The sequence below is a fragment of the Lissotriton helveticus genome, chromosome 8, assembly GCF_964261635.1.
Source record: "Lissotriton helveticus chromosome 8, aLisHel1.1, whole genome shotgun sequence".
In the NCBI taxonomy this organism is placed as follows: domain Eukaryota; kingdom Metazoa; phylum Chordata; class Amphibia; order Caudata; family Salamandridae; genus Lissotriton; species Lissotriton helveticus.
Genome location: NC_136069.1, coordinates 1,222,524,659 through 1,222,551,039, shown reverse-complemented (window position 1 = coordinate 1,222,551,039; position 26,381 = coordinate 1,222,524,659). Strand labels below are relative to the sequence as shown.

Sequence of the window (26,381 nt, the reverse complement as noted above, 5' to 3'; positions counted from 1 at the left end):
ATTTGCAACTCCATCCCTCCCCACATCAGACTGACCCCTTCCTTCCCGAAATTCAAGATACTTCTAAAAGCCCTCTTCCTAGAGCGCTCTCGACCGTCAAGATGAACCTAGAATGGACAGAAGAAGGCTTATATTGATTTCCCTACTCCGGGAATCACGCTCCGGTACTGTTGACATTCTGAAGCTGATTTACTTAACCAAAGATGCATTGTCAGTATTTTCTTCTTTGTTCCTTTTTTTTCCGTCCAGATATTGTTTGCATATAACTGGTACATGCTGTGAAGCGCTCTGATACCTCCGGGTCTAGCTAGCGCTATACAAAACTTTAATAAATAAATAAATAAATATGTGATTCTTTTTTGTAGCTTGTGTGACACGAAACAATGGAGTGAGTTTCTGTTCTTGGATTACCCTACTTGGGGCATGTGACTGGCACTTTGAGGTTATAGGTGGTCTATCACATCTTATTTAGCGGACTACATTTTTATGTCTTTTATTTATTTATTTTTTTGGCCTCTGACTGTGTCCGTTTGCGCCCTTTGTTTGATGCACTACGGACTTGATGCTGGTGAAGTATTACAGGGTACCATGCATACATACATGTGTGAGCACGCGTACCTGCTTTAACAATATCTTTGCGGTTTCCTTTTAGGTTTGCATTATTATCACGCATGACATTGTGTTAATAAATTATACTTCTCTGTTTATCACTTCCTAAATTTGTCCGCTCATTGGGTCCGTTCTTAATTCAAGTTAGGTGCCCTGAGGACCAGTCGCGGATGGACTTGATGCTGCTGAACCAATAACGTGCGCGGTTCATGTATACACTTGTGAGCATGCGCATTAGTTCCAAAAACATCTCTCTGCGGTTTCCTTTTAGGTCCGCATTGATAAGGCGCATGATATTGCACTTAAACCATATTCCTCTTTCTGATGCCGATAAACCAATAGCGTGCACCGGTTATGCATTCACCTGTGGGCATGCGCATTTGTTCTGCAATTACCTCTTGCGGTTCCCTCTCTCTTTGGTCCGCATTGCTACGGCGTAGACATAGGAGGTTCTTCTTTTCTTTTCTTGGATCAGCCGCATATACGGCGCATGTGCGAATGCAACAGGAAGCGTCCATGATGTGTTTCCTGTTGCTAGTTCATTTTCTTTCTGGTCCGCTAATCATTTTTCTGTAGGCGTGTATTTATTCGTCCTTCCTGTTCCGTCTGGTACCTCCCCCTCAGCTCAGGAGTAGCTTGGGGTACCGACGGACAGGTAGGACGGTGATGCGCGCCGGTGAATATTTGGGCAGAACGTCTTGCTTCTCCTATTTGGAGTTACAGGATTGAGCGGTTACTACTAACCTGGATGCTTTGGTTAACCTGGATGTTTCGGTTGGCCCGGCTTTTACATTGTTCACGCTGCTACATTCAAAGCCAAAGTCGGCAGCTATTGGCCATTTCTATTACAACACAGGATGGTCTCTGAATGCTGCAATAAATACCGTAACGCTGAATCATTACAACTAATTGTCTAGGCCTAGGGGTTTACTAACCTCTTAGGGCATTACCAATCCCAGGGGGTCCACCACCATACCTCTGCTTTTACTTTTTACACAAAAATTGATTATTTCATATTTAACTTCCTATCACACTTGACTAATAAAGTGTGCAAAGGAGTTTCTGACGCATTAGATTGTTTGTGAGAGCCTGCTACAGACTGCCATCTTTCTGTGCTACTGGTAGTACCATGGTTTTAATTAGTGATAAGTAATGGAGGGATAATGTATTGTCCTTTGCCATTTACAGAGCGGGGCCTCATCACCTGAGCGGTTGCCAGGATAGGTGAGGTTTACTCCCAAAGAACATTGGGTGAGTTTAATTAGGATACCTCGAGTTCTTGTATTTGTTTAAGTGAATACTTCTGAGATTATTAAAATAAAAATTTAAATAATACATGCGGCCAACATATTTGTATTTGTAGTTTTGTTTGACCTGCTGTCCGTGTGTATATGTTTTAATTTTTCAGGAAAGAATCCATTTCTAAAGACATTCATCCTACACATTGGAATCAAACATATGGTAGGACGTATTATATTATTTTGTTTAACATTTTCTTGTCACTTTTTGCAGTAGTGTTGTCCTTGGTCCTGAAGAAAGCCATTGGTCTATCTTTCGACCTTTATTGGCTGAAACATGTCGACCTTCCTAGTCAACCGACGATAGTTATTTTTGTCAAACTATCAACACGCCCCCAGATTGTGGAACTCCCTCCCACTCTCTCTGAGGCAAGAACACAACCACCTCAGGTTCAGGAAGCGACTAAAAACCTGGCTCTTCCCCTAAATTTCCCCTGATTACCTCTCCCCTGTTTCCCCACCTTGCTGGAGTTATGGTCACTAGCGCTGGGATGCCCTAGGGTAGCTACGCGCTCTATAAATCCCAAAATAAAATAAATAAAATAAATAAATAAACACGCAGTTTTTAACTTTGGCATTAGGATAATCCTTTAATAAATTTACTCTTGGTGTCATAATAGTCAATTTTAGACCTGCACTTATGATCCACTTTCACACTTATTATAACACTGCAAACTATTATTTTTTCAGCACCACAGAATACATATTCATGGCCTGTTCCATCACTGGTGGTTTTGCGTTAGGACAGCTCACGATAATATCATGTGAGATGCCTATCAGATACCAGCCTTATAAATCCCAGATGATGATGATCCGCCATTTGGTGGTCTGATGGGTTCCTTTTCTTTTTTCTATATAACACACGTTCAGCAGTTACAACACATGTTCAACTGCTACGGATCTTGTTTTTGGCTGAATTCAATCTGACCAGTAGTTTGTACTTTTGTTTTGGCATACTGTGGTTGGGGGATATGATACTACTTGGTCTTTAATCTCTTCTCCCCTTGGACCCTTTGTTAATTGTGTATTTAGCATAATTGGGAATACACCACACTTTTCCACCAGTTCTCTTGGAAAAGTCTGTGAATTCTAAAAAAAGAATACATCTTTACTAACCCTGGGCAAACCACTATGCTACGCTCGCGTAGTTTGCGAAGTTTGTGCAACTTCACACTACGCGAACTGCAGGTAGCACAGTACAAACATGCGCAGCGTAGTGTAGCGTAGTGCAGTGGTCATTTTTTGCTTGCTCGCGGTCCTCAACGTTAAGTTGATGACCGCGAGCAAGCAAAATGACATCCTCGCGAGACTTTTTCTTTGTTCGCGATCAGCAACATCAAGTTGCGGAACACGAGCATGGAAAATAAACCTCCCGTCGAGATTCTCAACGCGGGGAGGTCCGGTTTCTCATTGCGAGTAGTCAGGCATGCTCGTGATGAGAAACTATCAGTCTGATTTGAGAAAGCTGCACCTCGAGTAAAAATCTACTCGTGCGGCAGAAAAGCACAGCTCGCACTGCGCAAGATGCCGTTTTCAAAGATTGCACAGCGCCGGATGCTTGTCTGCACTGTGCAATCATTGAAAACGACATCTTGCACAGTGCGAACATGCTACTACACAGTTTGCGTAGTGGTACGCGTAGCTTGCGTAGTGGGAAGTGCACTTTGCATAGCTAAGCGTAGCGCTACTTCGCGAACTATGCCCACCCCTTATCTTTACCCGCAGATTAAATCTAGGGGGGGCCAGATGTATTATTTAAAGAAAAAGAAGCAACCATGTTCATGGAAAGGGTCCAAAATCACAGGCAGCATGGATGCAGCAATGGACAAGTGGATTTCGCTGGCACTATTTTAAAAATCGCGGCATTTTTACAAAAGTGCAGATTTGCGGGCCCTTTTGTAAAATCGCTGCATTTTTACAAAAGTGCCGATTTCGCGGCAAACCGTGAAATCGCAAAATCATGGAGGGTCTGAAGATGGGGAATCTAGAGCTGCTTTCCTGTTGCACCAACAGTGGTGGGAGGGGAGATAAAGAAAGACCTGTATGACTTGTACAAAGGATTTTGCTGTTGTTGACTCTGCTGGGACTGCTGTCGTCCACGAAAGGAAGCAGATCTTTCAAATTTTCGATATCTTTTATAACCATAGCCTCTAGACTGCACCTGGAGGCCTAAAGATCTTGCAGTAGCTCTGCTCTTTAAAACGCTCTAAGGCAGAGTCTGCCTTTGAACCATAGAGTCTTGAGCCATCAAATGGAAGATCTAACAGCGTGGCTTGAACATCAGCAGAAAAGCCCGAAGAACGGAGCCAAGCTTGCCTCCTAGTTGCTACCGATGAACCCATAATACTTGCCACAGAGTCAGCAGTATCCATGCCTGATTGAATTACTTGGCGTACTGCAGCTTGTGAGTCAGAAAGGACCTCCAAGAAGTTGGCACGATCTTCCTCAGGTAACTTGGGAGCCAACTGAACAACAGAGTCCATTAATGCATGGATGCATCTACCTAAAAGGCAAGTCGCATTTGTAGATTTTAAAGCCATACAGGCAGAAGACAACACCTTTTTTGCTACTTGCTCCATTTTCTTTGCATCCCTGTCACCCAAAATGGTTGCGAACGCACTGGAAGACTGCTTCGAGCAAGATGCTTGTATAACCAGACTCTCAGGTGTTGGGTGAGGCGACAAGAACACTGGACCACTAGGTGCAGGCCTGTACCTCCTTGATATTGATCTAGATACAGCCAGAGCAGACAAAGGTTTCTGCCAAACCTCCAAAACTGGCTCTGTTAAAGCTTCTGTAAAAGGAAGCAGAGGTTCAGAGGAAGAAGAAGGATTATTCAAAACCTCTTGTTAGAATGTTGGACTTGACCGTCGCAGTCGGAAGTTTAAGAACCAACAAATCAGTCGCCTTCCTTATCACCACATGGTAAGGTGCCATGTCTTGAATTATATCACCAGAAGCACAAGTCAGGTTATATTCAGGGGAAGTGTCAAGGCCACTTGCATCCTAAAGGCCTTCAAATTCATCCACAGATTCTATAATTCACCTTCCTCCTGCTCATGCAGACACTCCTCCTCCTCAAGTAACCTTTGTGCCTCTCTCCTGGAGCAATGTTTAGGCAACGGTGTCGGTAGAGTCGTATGCAATGTCGGAGAACACAACAGCGACGTAGCTGGAGGAGCCTAAGCTTTGTTCCTTGACGTCGACCGATCTCGCTGCGGAGCCGACCCAACCGCAGATGATGTCCGCGGAGCCGGAGTGGAGGTCCTCGGTGCCGGGAAATGCCAAGCCGGAGTCGACGGCATAAATGGCATAAAAGGAGCCTGGGGATAGTATTGAGGTACTCCCAGGTTAAAATCCAACGGACCCACCGGGCCCGAAGGCACGCCGGATGGAGTCGAGGCTCTAGCAAACATGCCAAAGATAGCATTTAAAAAATGCGATGAATCAGCCCCAGGAGCAGGAAAAGAAGGGTAAGGATCTGCACCTTCCTGATGGGGTGTGACCTGAGGCTGAACTGGAGCTTGCAGAGCCGGGGTTGACACCCGCACAGGTGAAGTCTCATGGACTGGAGAGGACTCACCCGGAGTCGGCAAAGCCGCTGGAGCCGGAGAATCATCATGATGAGAAGAGACATCAGAAGCTGGAGACGCCACCAGCTTCGGAGATGATACCGGCGTCACATTAGGAGAAGGCGAAGCAGAAATATAATTCTTTCTTCGAGATTGTTCAACTGGAGTCACTGACCTCGACCACGACCTCGTCTTCGGTATCGGTACTCTTGACTTTGAAGAGCGATGTTGTGAAGCGTGTCTCTTCTTGGACCTCTTATGTTTTTTCGACCTCGACGTGTGCGAAGACGAAGTCTTCGCCCTTTTCCTTCCTCTCTTCTCCTTTTTAGCTTTGGCCATACATAACTTGGCTTCCCAATCCTTGATTGCTTTCGGGTTCATTTTCTTACAGCTTCTGCACTCCTCGACATTGTGGTCCGAGGAAAGGCACCAAAGGCAATCTTCGTGGGGGTCCGAAATGGACATGTGCCCGCCACATTTCCTACACGGTTTAAAACCTGTTTTCCTCGAAGTAGCCATTTCCTAAAGAAACAAAAACAAGGATATAATGTTTTCTCTCAATGAAAATGGAGAGCCCAGAAAATCCGTTGGCGTCAACGGCGTGGAAAAAAAGGGAACTGACAGGAAAGAATTTCCCGCGGAATGCTGGTGCAGCGGGTATTCAAAAGGTGAGAAATCCACAGGCAGAAGTATTCATCAGAAAAACTAGTTACTTACCTATACACTATGGTTCTCCAGTATTATCTTTCATAGATTCACATGCTTGTATCTTCCCCGTCATCATGGTGGAAGTCTCACGGTAACAGAATGACCACAGCAGTACCATAGAGAAAAACTGCATAGAAAATCCCAGAGGGAAACATCTTATTTGGTAGCCAGACCTCATTATTGTTTGATCCAAAAACTCAGCCAATAAGTCGCCAGCCCTGACATCATATTCCCCAGCAGAGCTATCCTACCTCAGATTTCCAGCCCCAAGAGAGAGACAGGATATATCCAGAGGTAAAATATATAGGAGAGTAGGGTCTGCTTCCTATGGTCACCACCACTTTTTGCTGTGATTTACTGGTTTTTCGACTTTAGTGGGGCTGTGGGTCTGCTAATCAGACCCACAGCCCAGCTGTTCTCTCTCTAAATTGATACCATGTACTTTAGGTGCATACCTGATTGGGTATTGAGTCACCTTTGTGAGCGCCTGTATAGTGTACCAAAGGTACCCAGGGCATAGGTGCATCCAATGCCTACCAGGGGTTGAAGCATGTATTATGCCATCCCTGGCTGGCCATCCAAACTGACACCACAGGCTGATCACTCAGCTTGGGTAAGGTGGTGTAATCACCCCTTACTTAGATATTGTATATCTATATCTACCTTATATATAGACACATAGTAACCTATAAGTCACTCCTATGGCAGGCCTTGACAATCCTGGAGGCAGAGTGATTGGTTTTATGTGAGAGGGTGCTCTAGCATGAGCTGAGCCCTTCTGCAGCTTTCGGAACCATGTCCTTATAGCTGTTCTATGATATAGCCATACCATATACTCTTAAGTGCATTATAATCCTCGCAGTTAATGCTAGGTTTGGGTTGGCTTTATCAAAACATGTTGTGTAAGGTGTCAAACACTTTGGAATACTACCCCCCCCCCCGCCAATTCTGGCAGCGGGGGTAGCATTCCACCCTTCTAGAGGGAGAAGACATGTTGTTACTGCTTTACCCGGTTAAAGTTAAACAGAGCCTCAACATCACAAAATGTATGCTGCTGCCACAGACACTAGTCTGACCTCCTGCTGGTGGACGAAACTCTGGCAGGGGAGGCCTGGACAATAGGTTTCCTGCCTTGAGAGTTGCTAGCACCTCCTCAGACAGGCTTTTAGTGTATTGGGGCAGGGAGGGCTGCAAAATGAGACATTGCCTGGGGCACACAAGGTGCTCCATGCATAGCTCGGTTCAAACCAGTTGCTGGGGCACTCCAGCCCCAGCTCTTGAGCGCAACTGAACAAAGAGAAAGGGGTGTAACCACCCCCTTCTCAGGGTCCACCCATAGGAGGGACCTAGCAGGTAATCCAGCCCCTTAGTTGAGTATAAAGATAGGAGCTGTGTCTAGAGACATTAGATTATCCTGGAACGAAACTCTGAAATGGAACTCTTGGACTTCGACATTCTATGCTGACAAGAAGACTGAAGATATCTCCCTTGTGGTCAAGGAGTGACCACCCCGTTCAAACAGGCACCACCAGTAACTTGCCAGTTTGCTTTGTCGATGTTCCCGACGGAACCCGACAACTCAGCTACTCAGAACTGGACTTCCAGACTTCTAAGACTCCGACCCACATTCACAGCAAAGCTGAGACCCATGGCGGACACAAGGGATGTGGGACCAGACTCCCTGGACATCCTGCAAATTGCTAACTGCATCGACTCCTGAGGTAACTTGCAGTTGTGCATTGGGGCACGAGAAGCCCCAGACCCGAGCATCATCTGCACCAGAGCTCAGCCCTCCTCACTCCATGAGTGCCGCGTAGGGCCTGCTCCTGCATTTCAGCTTGTCGCATCTTCCCGGTTGCTAGCCCATTGGCTAGTGAGCCCTCTGAAGATGATCCTTTGAATTTCTAATGCTTGCCTGGTTGCTCTGGGCTTGCTCCTGCTTCCCCCCAAAAGAGAAGCTCCCCAGACCTTGCTGGTCTGACCTGAAGCAAATCTTCCATTCTTGCATGGGTTGCGGTTGCCAAGGCTTGTTGAGTAAAGTATGCTGAATGAGTAACTTGTTTTTTTTTTTTTTTTTTTTTTTTTAAGTTTTATTGTTTTATTGCAAGGAAATACAGCAAAACATGGTAAGCAAAATAACACAATATATTCTGAAGTCAGGAAATCTATGTAGCAAAACTTTTTTCTTCTTTTTTTTTTTTGCAAAATGCATAATGAAAAAAATTTAAAACAGAAAACAAAGGAAATTAAATCCACTCGGCAATTGGTGCCCAGATTTTTTCCCCCATAATTCTTTTTTTAACCCCCTTTAACTTATATATAGCAGATTCCATGTTATACATAAACAATAATTTTTCCCGCCACATGAAAAACGTGGGGGGATCCTGACTAATCCATTCTTTGGTAATACAGGATCTGATTGCAGCCATGCATAGAAAAAGAAAATAAGAAATTGACCTGGGCCTAGTAGCAGTATGATCTATACCAAGCAATACTAATTCGGAAGTTAACTTAATGTCACATTTCAAAATAATAGATATAAAAGTTTCAATTTGTTGATACAATGATGACAGTTTAGAGCAAGAAAAAAACATGTGTAATTCATCGGCTGCGTATACTCCACACCGACTGCAAGTCGTGCCTACCGTCGTACTCCATTTAACAACTTTACTTGGAGTGTAATACAAATTATGGATGCACATGAAGTGTAGGGATTTCATCATCCCAGTTATAAGACACTCTGCAGCCATTTTAATTGACAATAAAATATCAACATCCGGTATGCCTAAAGTGTTAGCCCATTTCAGCTGGCATTGACCCAGATCATCCCCATATTCCTGCATTAAACTTAAATAAATTGCTCCTATACAGGTTTTTTTTTGTAGTAGCTCTAGCAGTGGAGTTTTAACTGGAGGAATTAAAGGATGATTCTGTAAAAAGCTACGACGTTGTAGATATTTAAAAAAATCATTTCTTCCCACCGAAAAATTAGTTGTTAAATCCAAAAAAGAAACGATTTGACCATTAAAAAATAAATCACCCAGGTACCTTATTCCTTTCTGCTGCCATCTATACATGGTTAAATCGTGAAAAGTTTCTGGAAGTAAATCCTTTGACATAAGGGGAGTATAGAAATTTAATTTCCTTAATTTTATATGTCTTCGAATTTTTTGCCAGACTCGGAAAGCTGATTTCAGGGTTTTATATTTAGTTTTTTTATAATAGCTAGGTTCTACGACTCTCAGAAAGCTGCCCTTCATTTTCTCACCCAAGATCATTTGATAGATTGATGGAGTCTGGCAATCTAGAAGTTCGACTCTATCTCCCATAATTAGGGGACCAATGTATTGTAAAACGGCAGAGAAATAATAGAAAAGAAAATAAGGAACATCCCAACCGCCACAATCACTGCTAAGAATCATTTTCTTCGCAGCTTTCCTATGGCGTTTGTAGCCCCAAAGAAATCGAAATATAGTTCTCTCTAAATTTCTAAAAGAAAGTAATTGAAAATCCAGAGGTATTGTACGAAATAAATATAGAACCTTAGGTAGAACCAACATTTTTAAAATGTTAAGTCTACCAAAGAGAGATAAACGTAGATGATCAAGGCGGTGTAATGAGGTATTGATTTGGGCTACTATAGGATTTAGGTTGCGTTCTGGTATTTTTTCTATAGGTAAAGAAATTTTGATTCCTAAATATATGACTTCTGAGGTGAGAGAAATGTTTAAAGGTGGATTTTCTCCTGAGCAGAGAATTTGAGTCTTTTCCAGATTTAATTTATAGCCCGAAAAAAAAAAAAAACTGTTTAGCAATCTCATTGATAATAGGTAGAGCGGTTTGAACGTCCGTAGTAGTGATCACAATGTCGTCGGCGTAGGCAAGAACTCGATAATTAATATTAGCTAAATGTATGGGTTTAATGTTAGCTTCTAAAAAAAACGGTTAATTAAAGGGTCAATATAAAAAGCAAAAAGTAGGGGAGAACAGGGGCATCCCTGACGAGTACCCCTAGTGATTGATAAAGGTGACGATAATTGCCCATTGATACGAATGTACGCTCTAGGTGAAATATACAAAGTTTTTAAGGCTTTTATGATACCCTGTCCTAATCCCTTTCTAAGCAAAATATCCCAAAGGTAGCCCCAAGCAACCCGGTCAAAAGCTTTCTCAGCATCTAAAAATACAAGTCCAATATTAAACCGAGTTGCTTGGGACCAATCCAAAAAGGAAATCACACGTCTAATGTGATCGGCAGTGTCTCTAGCTGGGATAAAACCATGTTGATACTTAGAAACTAAAGGGGAGATGATGTTAGATAGTCTTACCGCTAAAATTTTGGAAAAGATTTTGCTATCAGTATTTATAAGTGAGATAGGGCGAAAGGATGAGGGTAATAACGGAGGCTTGCCTTTTTTAAGAAACACCGTAATAATAGAGTCATGCCATGATTGAGGGGCGTTACCTTGCTGTGCCTTCAGACATAAATCCATTAGTTCTACTTTTAAAGCATTCCTAAAGAATTTATAAAATTCTAAAGGAATAGCGTCGGGTCCTGCAGCTTTTCCTGAAGCTAGCGACATTAGAGAGAGTTCAATCTCCTCCCATGTGAATGGTAAGTCTATTTTCTCCTTCTCTTCATTAGATAAAGTAGGATTCGGAGCTGAGTCAAGAAAGAGATTAATCTGATCTGAGCAATCAGGACGATCATCGTCAGCATATAGCTTAGAATAGAAATCACTAAATACCTTAAGAATGTCATCCATTTTACTAACGGTCGTCCCTATATGATTTTTTATATTATTGATACTAGCAAAGGCTGCCTTTTGTCTCGCCCTCTTTGCCAATAATTTGCCAGAGTTTTCTCCAACTTCATATAACTCTGTCCTGAAGGCAGAGACTTGTTGCGCAAGCTTTGTAGCAAATCATTGGTAAATCTTGACTTTCAAAGTTGTTAATTTCTTTTTAACAGTTTCAGTAGGTAATCCTTGATTGCATGCTTGCATAAGTTGAACCTCTAGAGATCTAAGATTTTTAATTTCAAAGTTTTCTTGGAACCTAGCTTCCTTTTGTTTATTTATTGAGTAACTCAGTGTTTCACCCCGAACCCCACATTTAAAAGCATCCCAAACTATTTCAGGAGATGCAGTACCTTTATTATTAGAAAAAAATTCCGTGATCCAAATATTCATATGGTCAATATAAGATGGGTCATACAGTAATTTGCGGTCAAAAGACCATGAACGAATGGGGTTAGCAGTGTTCAGTTCAAATTTAAGGGATTATGATCTGAGATAATTTTCGGAAGAACCTCATAATCCACTTGCACTAAGTCATTGTATAGTCCCTTAAATACAAAAAAGTAATCTAATCTAAAAAATCTTTGGTGTGGTGCCGAAAAAAAAGTATACCCAGACATCCCTGCTCTTTTCTCATACCCTACATCGGTTAGTCTATACTCTTGAATAATCCCTTTAAGTGCTGCAAATACCTTCTTCTTCCTACCCTTATATGGAGTACTACTATGAATATCAAATGTTTCTTCCAAATGTAGATTAAAGTCTCCACAGAATATAATATTGGGAGGCCATTGTGGCAGTTCTACACTTAGAAGGTCAAGCGCAGCGGAGTCATCCAATATAGATGCATACATTGAGCATATAGTAATAATCAGTCCTCCATATTTAAGTTCAGCAATCACCCAACGTCCAGATAAATCTTCCTTAACTCTCTTTACTTCCCCCATTCCATGTCTCTTAAGAATTGCGACTCCTCTTGTAGTAGAATTCTGGCGAGAGCACCCTACCAGTTCCAAACCAAGATCTCTTAAGTTCCCTCTGCTAGACCAGGCAATATGAGTTTCCTGAATGCATACTACATCCACCCGCATAGTTTTTAACATCTGAGCCATTATGCCTCTTTTTCTTTTATCGTTCAAACCACATACATTGATAGAGTATATTGAAAATTTAGCCATTATACAGTGTTTTTAAATAAGCTTTCCTAGACAAAAATACATGAGCAGCAATTGCCAAAATTCGGTATCTACCATAAATGGATCTTAAACAAAAAACACATACATCTTCCAGCTGTATGACCTTGCACCCCAAAAAAAAAAAAGTTTCTTCCCACCCACAACCCCCACTCTTCCCTCCCACCCTTCCCTTCCCCCAACACCCCCCCACCAGAAGCGTAAGGGCTATTGCCCTCATTGATGGTATGTGAGTAAGCACAGTGAGTTCCGCCCGGGTCTGACCAGCCTGGCAAAAAAAAGAATACAGTGCATCTAAAGATATGAAGACAAAGAAAAGTAGCATAAGGCACTGCTAGGGGGTCAGCCCATTCAAACTAGATACATTATTAACCATAACCTCCACCCTATAAGGATCATTGCATAGTTTCTAGGTATTGTTGTGCTTTTATCTCTGAAACAAAAAATAAGGTTCTTCCCTTATGCACAACTTTCAGCTTAGCTGGATTCAATAAGAAGGTTTGACCCCCCTTGGCTTGCATTGGTGCCATAAGCTGTTTGAGTCTCCAGCGTTGTTGAATCGTTGCAGCACAGAAATCTGGTCTAACGAAGAATTCATGCCCCAAGCCTTTTCTAGGTTTGGATGGCCTTGCCAAATCATATAAAATCTCTCGGAGAAGATAGTTCTGCACACAGATGAGGATAGCTCTTGGATATTTCTTCCTCCCCTCCTGATCCGGTTTTTGAACAAATGGGAATCGATGGGCTCTTATAATTTCTTTATCCCAGTCCCAGCCAGTAAGTTCCTGAAAGGCATCTGAAAGCATCTCTACTACAAATCGGCGAACATCCTTCCCTTCTGATTTTTCCCCAATTCCCAAAATACGTAAATTGTTACGCCGTGCACGATTCTCTAAATCAGTTAGTTTCCAGTCCACATCTTGCCTAGTACTGTCCAAGTCCTTAATTGAGTTCTCTTGTAGCGTTAACTCATCCTCTACCACAGATATACGTGTTTCAGTCTCTTGCACTCTCAAATTGGTATCCGTGCCAGACTTGGACAAACGTCGAACAACATTCTGGAGTTTACGTACGGCTCCCTGAGTCCGAAGACCCTCAGCCTTTGTTTCCTCTCTATGAGTCATAATCATACGATACATTGAAGCCTGTAACTTATATATTGATTTTAGTGTAACCTCCTCAGTTTCCTCAAATAACTCTGGAGTTTCAAGATCAGTTTCATTGTTTGCAGCGGCCCCATCCCATTGAGGTTGATTCATGGCACTGATGGCACTGATTTTCTCATTAGATTTCCCCTCTATGACCTTGCGTACAGTGTTTGATATTCCTTCATTTATTACAAAATCAGGGCCAAGCATATCATCCTCTGAGATTCGATTACAATCATCCGCCCAGTCTTTTTCATGAGAGCGCCCCTCGGTTAGCAGCACCTCTTCAAGATCTCCTTCCGATGTAACTGATAAATCAGACATTGAAAAAAATTGACCCCCTGATTCTATAGATTCTGCATCTTGTTGTTCTTGTTGCTCAGTCAGCCTAGGTGAGACTCTAGTTCCCTCCACAGCGAGGCAAAGTTCAGATATTACATCATCATCATTCACTCCCCCTCTGGTTCCAGCTCTTTCTTCATCTGAGACTGGAGCAGCAGAAGGTTCAGCTGGTAGGCTTATGTCATTTTTTTTAGAGCTAGGATGTGCCAGAGCCTTAGAGGGGGTTAATTCATTTGTAGCATTTTTATTAGGATTGGTTATAGCCTTTTTTTTTAATAAATCAGGTATAATGGGTTCTTTAGTAACACCATTATTTTGTAAATTGCGGTTATCTAGCTCTACTACTGTGGCTGTCATTGATTTCTCAGCCAACCCCGAGGTGGTATTTGCAGAATTTACAGAATTTACAGAACTTGTCAAATTGGTAGTATTTTTTTTGTTACTCTGGTTTTGGGAGCCATGTTTAATCTCCCAAATAATATGTCTCGAGTTTGTAAATCAAAGAATGAGGAAAAAAGGTTTATTCATTCAATTAAGGCACTTATCTCCTTGTCAATTTTTGCCAACTGCAAAAAAAAAAAAAAAGTTCAAGCTCCACGTAGTAGCAAGCTCAGTAAAAAAAGTATCCACTCACCGGCTGAGGCTTTTGTAAATCCAAGCGTAGCAAAAGAGGCTCAGAAAACTGCTACAATATCAATTAATAATAACAGGGGCTTAGGAATTCGGTCGCCTGGTCAGCATCAGCAGAAAACGCCTTTAATCGCGCCCTCAATCTCCATACAGCAACCAAAACGCCAGCATTACCTTCCTACGTGAAAGCGCTTTTAAATCCAGCCCAGAGTCAAAGTTTCAGTCACGGTGCCAGAGATCAAGTTGCAACAAATGTAGCAGCCGAGGTAATAAAAGCACACGAGGGCTTTTGAGAATATAAAGCCTCGCTGACAGAAACGCCCGAAAGCCGCGTCCTTGCACACCACGTTGCAGCCGGCTTCTCAATTGTAATGGGACACGGTGAGGCAAAATCGCTGTGAATACACAAGCACCTGGATCCCCCGTCCGGCGGGAGAAAAGCCCAACACAGTTCGATGGCCCAGCAGTTCAACGGCTCTAGTGAGAGCAAGCCGGTCTTTCTCTTCTTTCTCTTCGGAGCTTCGACCTCAACCTCGATAAACACCTGACAGCCTCAAACTGTAGCAAACATCACGGGTTACGCCAAGCTGGATCGATCACCAGGCAGAACGCAGGCAGCTCCTCACACAGCTGCAGTAGCGGCCGCCATCTTGCTTCTGAATGAGTAACTTGTGATGTATTTCGATCTCTGACCTCATAAAGAGTTCAGAGGGGTTGTGTTAGAAATAAATATACATAAATATTTGATATATACCTTGTGTGGTGTCCTTTCATTTGGTATTCAAGGGATTATATATGGTAAAACAGCTGGCTTCATATGCTCTCTGAAGTTTTAGCCTAAGACTGCTGGTCCAAGCTACCACTAGGATAGCAGGTCTATAAGGTTGACTTTACAACCCCCACCATAAGGGTCGTTTAGACTGGTGCAAGGTGCCCACTAGAATAGTGGACATCATATACCAGCCTAACTTCTCACATTGGTGTGCAGCGGATGGGATAAGAACTTGCTGTTGTTTTACCATATAATCTTAAGATATAATTTGAAAGATCACATTAAGGTACCTAGAGGTACATATAAATCAAGTCTTATAATACTTAAGTTCTACTGAACTTAGTTGTTGTAGAGGAAAGGGCTTAGCACACCCTGACTACAACTCCTAGAGAGGTTTTAGAAGGTAACACTTAGTGTAGGTAGGTGCACACACCACACCTCACTAGAAAATGTCTGTGAGAGGAGAGCCTAGTGTGTCTCTCCCCTGAGGTGGACCCTCCTAGGGTCCCTTCTAACTATGACACATTTACTTTTAATGAGCTTAGAAGTTTATGTTCACTCAGGAGACTGAGACAAGGACTAAGTCAAACCCTGTCACACCTGATAGATCTGTTAGTGGAGTATGATGTAGAAAAGGCAGCAACCCCAGATCAGACAGGAAGTGGAAGGGGGGCCATCCCTCAACAGAGGATTCCCAGGATGACTATCCAGTGGGTTCGGATGATGAGGAGGATGATGATCAGGTCCAAGTTGGAGAACTGAACCAGGTCAACCTAGGACTATTTGGGGCTGGACAGGAGAGAATCCCATCCAGGCCCCCAAGTAGGCCTAAAACTGAGCACAGAAGGAGGAGATCACTTTCCAGTGACTCCCACCACTCTGGTGACTCAATAGGGTCAGACACCTCAGCAATGGGGAGAATGACTTCCCATCAGAGAAGAGAGCATAAGGCTAGGATGAGGGAAGTCAAGCTTAGGATCAAGAGGCAAGAAATTGCCCTTGCCAAAGAGACCCTGGCTAGAGAGCAAAAGTTAAGTGGATTAGATTCCACTGGTGGCAGCAACATACCTAGAAATAGGGAAAGATCAAATGACCATAGAAACCTAAGTAAGATTGTCCCTCTCTACCAGAGTGGAGATGACATCCACAAGTGGATAACTGATTTGGAGAGGGCCTGCAAAGTACAGCAGGTACCCCAAATTCAGTGGGCAGCAATCTTATGGCTCTCCTTTTCAGAAAAAGGTAGAGACAAGCTCCTCACAGTTAGTGATGAGGATGCTAACAACTACAATGTCCTGAAGAGTGGTCTGATAGATGGGTTTGGCTTAACCACTGAACAGTATAGGTTGCTGTTCAGAGACACCCAGAAGACACAGACTCAGGACTGGACTGACTTTGTAGATTGTGCCACTAAGGCTCTGGAAGGCTGGTTACTGGACAGTAAGGTCAAAGACTATATAGGATTGTATAGTTTGATTATGAGAGAACAGATTCTCAATAATTGCCAGAACCAGTTCAATTTCAAAGCTTTTATTCGATTTGTAAGTACAAATCATACAAGCAAAACGTATATAACAATTCATTACATTAAAATTATTATAAGAAGGCTAAGTTGTACAAAAGAACTCCAGAAATATGGGGAGAGGACATAATAACAAATCTAGATATTAATTCATATTTATAAATATGATAATAGACTAAAAAGCGCAGGGATTCACGTGTAACAAAAGTTAATAATCATCACATGTGGTACATATCCTGGCAGCTGTACATTTAGGACGGAATCCAAGCCACGGACAAGAAACGTTATAGATATCAAAATAGACTTAAAACAAAATAAGTACAGACAGGACGGTGTAAAATATAGCAGCTCTAAACACTTCCTGGCAGCTGTACTTTTCCAAATAAAATGAAATGACTTCGGGTGCAATAAATACATAAAGTAAAAATTAAGCATTAAACGTTGGGGGCTAGGAGGCAAGGGAGTATAACTATGAAAACAAGGCCAAAAAATAGTTATCACAGAAGATACTCTTCCTGGCAGCTATACAGTTTGAGTCAGGCCCAGAGTAAAAAGAGCAATTTACATGGTTATTTGTAGCATACAGTGTATAAAAGCATAAAAGTACAGACAGGAACATATAAGAATTATGACAATACAATACATTTCCTGGCAGCTGTACATTTCAGAATAAAAGTAGCAGTAAAAAAACAAATATCCTCATTCTCAAGTGCTGATAATAATACAAGGGCATTCTTAAAAGACCGTATGTTGTATTTAATAAAAATAGGTTTTAAGTACCTAATTCTTAAAAAATGGTAAAATTTTAAAAAAAGAGTAGAAAATGGCAGCAGCTCTGGCGTGAAATGTTGTCACATGGGCAGGGAGTTTCTGATTTAAGTTTCTGTACTGGAAATGCAACAAGGTGGTGTGCGATACCCAACCTAACACGAGTTAGGACAAATTGATGAGATGGGCGGTTGACCACTGAAAGATAGGCTTGGAACCCTGATGGTAAACTGAGTTCCTTGTAGAATTTCACAGTAGCCAACTTGCCAGACACCTCATCGCGCCCTTTCTTTTTATACTTTAGAAAAGTTTGTTTAATTTCTTTTTTGGGTATGTCAACCACTAATTCGGGGTCAAGGAAAACATCGATGTCGAAGATCGTTTTATACCAAAAGTGGATTTATTTCAACCAAAGGATGCGTGATGAGAAGTCCAAGCCTATACAATCAAGAATAATTTCTTGAGTGAATCGAGTCTCTGGCTTGGCCCAAATAGAACGCCACAATAAAAGTGGGCGAACGGCTGCTAAGTCAGAAATGAACTCGACCCCAACCTCATCATGGATTAATTGAACAGAAGCAGAATGGGGGACGCACAACACTCTTTTTAAAAACTTATTTTCTTTTTTTTGTAAAAGAGTGCCATCTATGTGGCCCCACACACCCGCCCCGTACAATACAGAAGGAACACAGCGTATGTTATATATATTGATCATATCTCGGATACGTCTTGATCCGAGTTTAGAAGCAAAGCGAAATACGCTGCTTGTAGTTCGCAACATTTTCATCCTGATATTATCAGGCTCGGATTTCCAAGATCCATCATTAGCATAGGTGATACCTAAGTAACAAAATGATTTGACTTGGAGCATTTTGTCATTGTCTAAATAAAAACTAGACTTCAGTTTATTAGCTGACTGACCACACAGCATAACAAAGGTCTTTGATTTGTTGACACAGAGTCTCCTGTTTTTGATAAACAGCATAAAACTGTTAATGAGACGCTGTAAGCCTATCTGGGTGCGAGATAAAAGGACAGCGTCATCCGCATATAATAGGATTGTGACAGGATTGCCACCAATCAGCGGAGCGTCTGCCGGTATATTGGCTAAGGTGCGATCAACACAATTAATAAAAAGAGAAAATAAAAGAGGGGCTAATACGCATCCTTGCCGGATGCCCCTTGACACTTAAAAAAATGGTGTACATTCACCAAGGGTACCGTATCGGACTTTACAAGAAAGTTTCTCGTAGAGCCTTGCCAAAAAATGGACTATTTCTGACGGTGCTCCTAACTCCAGTAAAACCTGCCAAAGAATACCATGATCGACTAAGTCGAATGCGCTGCTCCAGTCAGCAAAACATAAAAATAAATTGCCCTTTTTGGCTACTGTGTATTTGTTGATTAAAAGGTCCAGGTTTACACATTGCTCTAAAGTGCCCATGCCTTTCCTAAATCCATATTGTACCTTGGTTAAAATATTCATGTCTTCGGCCCAAGTTTCTAGCCTTATGAGCAGAATTCTGCTCATAACCTTTACTGAGGCGTCCAATAAAGAAATAGGTCGATAGTTGGCGGCCTCGGATTTGCTTCCTTTTTTAAATAAAGGGATATTGCACCAACACCTGATTGACTCTGATCTGACCTCTCCCCAAGAATTGGGAAAGAAGGCAGACAAATGTGTCAGAACCATGGTGAGGCAGAAGGTCCAGAACCAAGGTGGTGATCAGAAGAAGCAAGACCAAAAGGATGGGGAGAAAGCAAAAGACCAGAAGTCTTCTCAAGGTCCCCAAAAAGCTTCTAATGGTGGGGTTCCCAACAATCTAAGAAAAAGGAAGGCCCAAAGAAACCCTGGTGCAAAACTTGTCAGGTTAATTCTCACTGGACTAGTGATTGCATCAAAAAGGAGACAGCTCCAACCACTATTGCCCCTAAGGTACCTGCACGCCCTAGTACAGTTAATAGTGGTGGTTCTCAAGGCTATAGTGGGGTTAACCCTGGGTACTGAGATGAATTCTGGCCTAGTCAGAATACCAACTCACGCTGTTCTTGTCTGTGATGTGGACATGGCTATGTCCTGTACTGTGAGTCTCAATAAGTTGGGCAAGTACAGACATACACCTTTAATCAAGAACAAAGTGGCTCAGGCCTAGAGGGACACATGTGCCAGTGTTACCATGGTGACGCCTAACTTTGTGGACCCTGGTCAGATAATACTAGGTGACAATTACCTAGTGACCAATGAAAGCAATGTCACAACCACCCATAGTATGGCAATTGTTAATTTCTCCTGGGGAGGGTTAACTGGCCTCAAAAGAGTTGTTGTTAGTTCAGACCTCCCTGTAGAATGTCTGCTTGGCAATGATCTGGAATCTTCAGTCTGGTCTGAAGTGGAGTATATGACTCATGCAGAAATGCTAGGTATATTAGCACATGTCCTTGCTGTGACCAGGTCACAGGCCAACAACTGCAAAGCTGAACAGGCCCTGGATCCTGAAACTATGGCCCAGTTGCCTACCAAGAGAAAGAGCAGTAGGGTTAAGGCAGTGCCTTCCCCCCTGCCTCAGAATAAGGATCAGCCTTCCGAGGAAGCTGATAGTGAGACCGAAGGAGGAACTGTCCTAGAAGAGCTTGAGCCTGATCAGGTTGAGTTTCTTGGGTCAGGGGGACCTTCAAGGGCAGATCTGAGGCAGGCGCAGCTGGACTGCCCCTCTCTTGAGCCCCTCAGACAGCAAGCTGCTGCTGAGGCTGCTGGGAATGCTACAGGTACCCATAGAGTGTATTGGGATGAAGGACTCCTTTATTCAGAGGCTAGAGACCCCAAGCCTGGTGCTTCTAGGAGGTTGGTCATACCTCTGGCATTCAGGGGCTTCCTTCTTACCTTAGCCCATGATATTCCTCTAGCAGGACATCTTGGTTAGAACAAGACTTGGGACAGGCTTGTCCCTCACTTTCACTGGCCACACATGTCAGAAGATGCCAAGGAGTTTTGTCGCTCCTGTGTCACCTGCCAAACCAGTGGCAAATCAGGTGGTACCACAAAGGCACCCCTTATACCACTGGCACAATTGTTGCTACCGCCCAGAATGCGCCTTTCCAATATGCGCTTCTTTATGTATACGTGATGTTTCTAGTACTTTCCCCATATACTTACTGTACTTTTAGGAAAGGACTTTTCACAGATCGGTTTTAGGCATTCAACCCTCTGCCAAATGGGATTTCAAGGGCTTAATGTATGGGGAATTGTCAACATGTTTTTTGTTTCTCTTTTTTTAATATTCTGTTTCCTTCGTTTTTTTTCTTCATTCGTGTTTACCGTCACATTCTGTCTTGTCACTTCCGCCTACGGAGTTGTACGTCGACGCAGGAGAAAAATGGCCTTTAAAAAACAGGTGTGTTGCATTCTGTTTTTTGTTTGGATCCACCAACCCGTGTTACCATGCCGGGAGGTCGCTATTATTGACCAGGGTAAGTTCTATGTGCACACCGCTGCTTGCGCTCGAGTAATGTCTAATTTAGAGTGTGGTGTCATCCGGTTTGTAACTTTTCGTAACTCCCAGTGTTTTTAAATTTAAGTACTGCCATAAGGATAGCCTTGGGGACCACGGTTGTTTGCCTTTGCATACAAGAAAAGGATGTTTGTATTATATATTGCCGCAATAATTTCCCTTACGGCATCCTGTGATTTTATGCCTTTTATTTAAGGCTTGTATGCTCTCCCCTGTGAGTGGCACACTACATGCAATTACCTCGGACTGGGGCTATTGCATTATTTTTAAGTAGCGTTTATGGCAATTTGGTATTGTATGTTGTGCACGGACAGTATGCACACTTCAATCCAGTGTTTTTCTTGTAAATGGGTAAATGTGTAAATACCGTTTTCCCGGTATACGAACTTGCCGATATATATCGGGTTGCCTTCTTGACATCTATATGTATTCTTATGGCCCTAACAGAACTTTAAAGGTCCGCGTGGCTGCTGTTTGGATTTAGACGCAGGCCACGGTTAGTGCTAGTTTAAAGTGGGGGGCTCACTAAGACTGAAGTAATCTCGGGTAGAGGTGTCTATTTAAAATTTTCATTGCACCACTAACTTGCAGCTGTGTTTTCTTTCAACCGCGTAATATTTGGTATTAGCAATGCATGTTGCCTGCTTCTATTATAAATACAGATTAATTTTGGGTAGTAATGTTATCATCATGGCATATGAATTTCAGATGCCATTTTTATGGGGCTTCTTTTTCCCCTGCAGCATCCTCTTTTATATATAGGAGGCAATACATACAAATCAAAGACTTCACTTCGCAATCAATTATCTTGGCAAATATTGGAAGGGCCAGGTAAGACATTGGGGGCTTTTCATTTTCTATTGTGACACTCTGTTTTGGCGTTTTTGTCGCCTGGCATTAAGCATTTCTTTTCAAAATAGGAGGTGATACATATCTCGCAGAGGTCACTTTTTACTATTTGATTCAGGAGAGTTCTTCTGTCTCAGGTAAAGCATCATGCCATTGCTATTTTTATGACCCATTCATTGAGGCCTTTATGCTCTAGACATCTAGTAACTTGTGCATTTGAAATCTACACGTTAAAACAGTTTGTTGAAATGGTACGCCGATCCAGCTGGCCTTTTTTGTGTTTTAGATAATAGTTGCAACCACAAGATTATAATATGGCCCGCTTACTAATTGACTATTTACTTAATAGTACGTGTTTTACATTGTGGTCACAGCCAAGAGCTTAGCCTGCCATGTATTGTATTGGCTTTAATGTTTCTCTTCTTGCATTTTTAATTTTTTGATTTCAGTGCTTCTTTCAGTCTTGATAGTGGACTGAGTTTTCTCCTTCCAAGATCACACCCATCATTATCAGCGCTCTGATTTATTCTTATCAAGTAGAGCATCTGGTAAGTGGTCTCCCACAAACAACTATATTCGTGTCAGGATCGATTAAGATAATGAGCTGCTGATCTTCTTTTATATTGTTGTTTTTTGTAGTTCTTAGATTTGCCTAGCACATATGCTTAGGTCGTGGATTCTAACATACGCTATTTATTTTTTGGCATTTCTATTGTAGTGTCTCCTATAACTTGTGGACCTGTGAAGTTTTTTCATGTTACTGTGTCGCTTAGACGATCAGTTCTCTCGCTTAACTTCTGCAAGAGAGCACAGGGTGAGTGGCCTGTATTATGGTTTTCCATGTTCTGATTGGTTGTGACAGTGTTTGGCCAACTCGCTGTTTTCGTGCTGAGATAACCCGTTACCATTACTTGAACATAAATTGTTATCTCTCTCTGGACTCAATATGCCTGATGGTGGGACCTAATTTACAAATATGGTTGTTGCAATATCTTTATTCTTTTTTTGTTTTTCTTTTTACAGCATTTCCCAGATTTGTGGAATTGCGATTTCATATATCACGTCCGTTTTTCAACTACAACTGGCTCTTAGTTTGAACCAAAATAGTAGACACATGGTGAGTGGTCATTTATATTGTTAGAATGTAGTCATGACACCACCCTTTTTCCACTCCTATCCCCCTTGTTCCCTATGTTTGGGCGTGCATCAGATGTGTAGATGTAGTGGATACCCACACAGTTCTGGTCAGTGTTATTAAGATTTGGTTGCAAGGCATTATCAGCTGTTATCCTTGGGCCTGTAACTTATAGACCCTTTTCTTCTTTCTCTCTTTCTTTTCCTCCTGTGTCATCAATACTTATATCTTCATACCCTTAGATGCTCGTGTTATGCATGGTTTGTAATATAGAACTGTATATATAAGAAAATACTTTTTTAACGATATTTATGTTTAATTGGATGAATAGGCATAATGTGTCATGCCTGTATTCATTTATTTTTGGTTAAAAATTGATGTTTGTGAGCTCGAATTGTGATTTTATATGTTTTGTGATTGCAACATATTTTTTAAATATACGCCTGTCATGTCTTCCGTCTTATGTCTTTCACAGTTTTTTTTTTGCATATAATTTCCGTTTGTGAAGTTTTGAATGTAATTTGTATCTTGTCATGTTTGTTTTCAGCCCTGACGAAGTTACAACAAGTAACGAAATGCGTTGGCTGTGTATGTGTATTGGGTAAAATTACCTAAATAAAGAAGAAAAAACTCTTTGACTAAAAGCATCTGTGTAATTCCTTAATGGGTGCGCCTTCCACGGGAAGTGTGCGCCTTCCACGGGAAGTGTGCTGCACCAATATCACTTTGACTTGGACTAATGTTTTGGTTGTGCTGAACCCTGGTCAGGTTGTCCTGTTCTTTTTGGTTGCCTATGTTTGTAAATTGACTGTTTAGCACCCATCACAAATCACTGAATTACCTTTTAGAATAGAAAATCGCACGTTTTCAGGATGGAAGAGAGGAAATGGCCCTCAACCTCTTTAATGTTAGCGCAAGCAAGCCATCAGGCGCTCAACAACCAGTAGCCACGTCCAGTCTGAAAACATTGTTTTTAAGATTGGAGAGGCTAAAGAAACAAGAATTATCCCGTTGGTGGGATGGGGTAACTTTGCAACAATATTTAACGAACTAAAAAGTACCCAGTGGGCTGAGAATATTAATTTTTCCAACCTTTGAAGATTTACAAGACGACCTCCTAAAAGATTGGGAATCGAACCTTGAAAATGCATCACAAGTTATGATGCAGATTTTAATTCGCTATGCTAGGGATAAGGGTGAGAAGTTACAAGAGGAGATAGGAAACCTTGAAAATTAGATTCATGCTATGGATAATCACCAAAAATTTTGCCATTTTGAAACAGGTGATGGACGACTATCAAATCTACCTTAAAGACAAAACACTGAAAAAGTTTAGAAGAGACGATAGGGACTACCGAGATGGGCGAGTTTACACTTTTGCCAAAAAATTCGATAATCTACAGACTAACGATGACAAAAAGAGACCAAGAGAGGAGAAGGAAAGCAATGATGAAACATCTTCCTTGGGAAGTGTTTCCACATCCTCATTGAGCAGTGTAGTTTCTAATACAACACCAGAGACCCCTTTAGCGGAAGGAGCTTCTTCTTTCCAGAAGGAGCTAGCAAAGTTAAGGATAAGCAGCAGACTCCAATTAAAAAGGGACCAAACAAAACCCGCAGGGGGGGCCGGAGGAGCAAGGGGCGCTACAGGCAAGGGCCAAGGTACAGTCAGGAAAGTGAACAAGTGATGGTTGCTCAAACGGTTGATCTAATCCCAAGCGACAATGTGAATACCAAACATGATTTGAAAATCATTAATCTTTCTAATAAAATACTTGATGTTGACGAAATCTCATTATTGTCTAAAGGGTTGAATTTTTGTCCTACCCAAAGTGGGGATGATACATCTGTACATATTGACATGTTTAAATTTGTTCGGACCCTGAAACTACGGGATTTCTTCTCCCAACACCCCGAAAAGCTTGATAATATTAATAGCATGGAAGGTAGGAATCCATTGAGGAAATGAAACATGTGCAACTACTACTCAGTATTGAAAATTATATCAATCCTAATATGCCAGCATTGCTTAATGAATTGGATATTGAACAGGTGCCAGGCACTGAAAGTGGCTTAAAACCAAGATCTAAGTTCTTACCGATGATCAACTATCATGAAAACATTGACATTTTTTATGAACAGGTGACTAAAGATTTGTACAAATTGGATACAGCGAGGGATTATGATCAATTTCGTGGCCACAATATTACCTCCAAGGAAAGAAAGCCATTAGCAAGGTTAAAAGAAGATACCACCATTGTCATTAGGGAGGTGGACAAAGGCTGTAATGTTGTGGTCATAAACCACACTGATTACATGCTAGAAATAGATCGGCAATTGAGTGATAACAGATGTTATCAAAAATTGAGGTCTAACCCGATGCCGAACGTACAGTCTTTGATTAACCTCAAATCGAGTGAATGGAGGGAGACCGGTTTATTATCACAAGAACAATTTTATTACCTCAGGGTTCTTTATCCCACCTACCCTTGTATTTATGTACTTCCTAAGGTACACAAGGGGGGCACTTTTCCACCAGCCTGTCCGATTGTTTCTGGTGTTGGCTCCCCCACTGAAAAGATCTCCCAATATGTGGACACAAGACTTCAAAAATTCATGGTGAACCTCCCCTCGTTCATTAAAGACAGCAAAGACATCTTGGTTAAGCTAAAAGACTTTCAGTGGTGTGAAGAACTTATGTTCGTAACCTTTGATGTTGTAGGGTTATACACCTGTATCGTTAAGGATTTTGGAATAAGAGCAGTACGCTCTTTTTTGGATAAGGAGAGTATCAGCTAATTTGACGCAAATGAAATGATCATTGAAATGATCTCATTAATCTTGGATAACAACTTTTTTCTGCACAACAAGTGCTGGTACCAACAGACTCTTGGCAGAGCGATGGGTTCCAGGTTTGCTCCCTCTTACGCCTGCCTATTCATGGGCTGGTTTGAGAGGGAGCATGCCTGGAGTCGTCGCGCCTCCCCCTGGACCGATTATATTGTGTACTGGGGGAGATATATCGATGACATAATATGTTTATGGTCAGGAACCAGTGAACATCTTGAACAATACTTCGCATATTTAAACTCTAATGAGTACAATGTGAGGTTTACGATGGAACATAATAGAGATAGGATTAATTTCTTAGATATTCAGTTTTATGTCCATAATGATGTCATTGAAAGCACACTGTTCAGAAAAGAAACAGCGTGCAACAGTGTACTCCATGCCAGTAGTGCCCATTCTCGATCAGTGATCAATAATATCCCCTATGGGGAAATGAATAGGATCCGCAGAAACTGCAGCCAAGATGAGTCATACCATCAAAACCTTGTGGACTGTGAACAGAGGTTTCTGAAGAGAGGATATTCTCCAAAAACTGTGTCCAAGGCCGTTACAAAAGCTAGACGCCTTACTAGGAATGAGACACTTAGAGAGAAACCACATAAAGATTCCAGTGGCCCTGCCCGTAGACCTGTGAGCCTGGTCACTCAGTATAATACTAATAGTGACAAAGTAAGAGG

The 26,381-nt window shown here is 41.9% G+C and overlaps 1 protein-coding gene and 1 long non-coding RNA gene across 16 annotated transcripts in view; one reads left to right on the top strand and one right to left on the bottom strand.

Moving 5' to 3' along the window:
* The window catches only part of LOC144773261 (uncharacterized), a 7,170,044-nt gene that overhangs the window by 2,962,796 nt on the left and 4,180,867 nt on the right, over positions 1 to 26,381 (bottom strand). The window lies entirely within an intron of this gene.
* LOC144773264 (uncharacterized) lies at positions 1,023 to 23,804 on the top strand. 2 transcript variants are annotated; one of them, XR_013599945.1, is made up of 5 exons: positions 1,023 to 1,264; positions 1,798 to 1,860; positions 2,018 to 2,070; positions 22,169 to 22,836; positions 23,402 to 23,804. It is a non-coding gene; the product is annotated as an uncharacterized LOC144773264 (long non-coding RNA). The 2 variants fall into 2 exon arrangements; XR_013599944.1 differs by having other exon boundaries at positions 22,169 to 23,804.